The sequence below is a fragment of the Lipotes vexillifer genome, unplaced genomic scaffold, assembly GCF_000442215.2.
Source record: "Lipotes vexillifer unplaced genomic scaffold, Lipotes_vexillifer_v1.1 scaffold1486, whole genome shotgun sequence".
NCBI lineage: Eukaryota > Metazoa > Chordata > Mammalia > Artiodactyla > Lipotidae > Lipotes > Lipotes vexillifer.
Genome location: NW_006779719.1, coordinates 472,716 through 474,563, shown reverse-complemented (window position 1 = coordinate 474,563; position 1,848 = coordinate 472,716). Strand labels below are relative to the sequence as shown.

Sequence of the window (1,848 nt, the reverse complement as noted above, 5' to 3'; positions counted from 1 at the left end):
AGGGAAAGGTAGGGCAAAGGTTGATTACTTATCTTCATATCTATTGGGTGTTATATCAGAATATCTGCAGTAGCCCAACAACTCACTTGTACAAACCTATTATGAAACCAAAAGCAATCGTCATCGCTCTTATTCCCACTTGTTTCCTTCTCCACATTTTTCCTCCCCTCTGTGACATACTCAGCTGCCTCTATCCTTTCATTCAGAGAAAAGGAGTTTCTCCTGACAGATTAATAACCACCGGAAAGCAAAATGGGTAAATTCAACCGACACGGCAAACTTAAGCAGATAAAACCATTCACGAAGCATTCAGTGTGGTAGCAGAAACCCCAACAAGAGCAGCTAACGTGTCCGTCCTCTCAATAGGTATCTCTTATTACTTGAAAATGTTCCTCGTTCAAAGATTAACAATCTTTGGCTGCTTGAGGAGAAAGCGTAACGGACAACGTTTTCTCTGCAAAGAAAGACAATGTACAATCAGCAGAGAAACAAACAATTAACGTTTCTTAAAGGATCCAAGAGCAACAATAACCCCCAAAATTACCCTCCCAGAGCAATATTCAAAGTTCAGTACTGCCATTTTCAAAGGAGTAAGCAACAATGAGACCTGCCTGTCGACACACACTTCCAACCTTCCTACGCACAACAGCTCGAGACACCCTCGTCTTTACTGCAGCGAAAAAAGACAGCAGCCAGGATCGCATACCCACCTTCGCGGGAAGGGGAGGAAAGGCCTCTTCTGCAGAAGAGAGAAACAGATCACATCTTGTTGCCTTGCCTGCTTCCGAAACCTAAAAAAAAAAAAAAAAAGCAGCAGTTAGTACCGCAGAAATCCAGGGGGAATAGATGCTCTTTTCTAGGCTGTTCAGATGTCTAGAAAATTTTAAAGAGGAATAAGTAAAGGGGGAGGAGGAATATCAGACACATAAGGATGCAAATATCAACGCAAGACACTCCGTTGTAGGTTCCCTTTTAAAGAGGAGGATTTTCTTGCCGAGAAGTTTACTGCCACTAGCGAGGGGAAACCGGGGATCAGGAGGTGGGAGGGAGGGTGAAGAGAGAACTGCTGCCGGAGCCCAGGCAGCAATAACACCCACCCGCTGCACGGATCAGGCGACGAGGACGCGCCCCGAGGCCGCAGGGACTGCTCCTACCCGGCGCCTCCGCCCGGCCACGATCTTCGAAGCCCCTGGAGCGGGCAAGGGTCCGAGCGTCCGCCAGGCTGGGCCCTCGGGGGCCCTCCCGTGCGGGTTCTGCTCCCACTCACATCCCTCGGCGGCGAGGACCGGGCCTCTCCCTGCGCGGCGATAGCAGCCCTCCGCCCCCACGCGCGCCGCAAGTCCGGGCCCCGGGGCCGAGGGGCCGAGGCGGCGGCACGAACTGACGAGCGAGCCGGGAGGCGGCCCAGCCTCTCAGCGCCCCGGGAGGCCGTTAGCGGAGGCCGCTGCTTGCCCCCTTCTGCTCCTCTTCCTCTCTCCTTCCGGTAGCCCACACCACTCCCACTTCGGGCAGCCGGGAAGCCCGTCACAGTCGTCGTCTCCACCCTCTCCCAAGCCACACCGTCTTCTCAGCGCCGCAGGCGACAATGTCTGGGACGTCCTATTTACGTCCAACTCAGCCTCCCAGTTGGCCTCGGGTCCGGCGCGGTTCACGGCAGAAACCCCAACAAGAGCAGCTAACGTGTCCGTCCTCTCAATAGGTATCTCTTATTACTTGAAAATGTTCCTCGTTCAAAGATTAACAATCTTTGGCTGCTTGAGGAGAAAGCGTAACGGACAACGTTTTCTCTGCAAAGAAAGACAATGTACAATCAGCAGAGAAACAAACAATTAACGTTTCTTAAAGGAT

General features: G+C 52.2%; 1 protein-coding gene across 1 annotated transcript in view; it reads right to left on the bottom strand.

Annotated features, from left to right (window-relative positions):
* JAK2 (Janus kinase 2) overlaps window positions 1-1,367 on the bottom strand; it is a 140,996-nt gene extending 139,629 nt beyond the window's left edge. Inside the window, exons 1-2 of the mRNA XM_007452926.1 lie at window positions 1,155-1,367; window positions 711-791 (exon numbers count right to left, since the gene is read on the bottom strand). The gene's annotated coding sequence lies outside the window, so the exon portion shown is untranslated. The remainder of the gene's footprint in view (window positions 1-710; window positions 792-1,154) is intronic.
* Window positions 1,368-1,848: the final 481 nt, after the last annotated feature.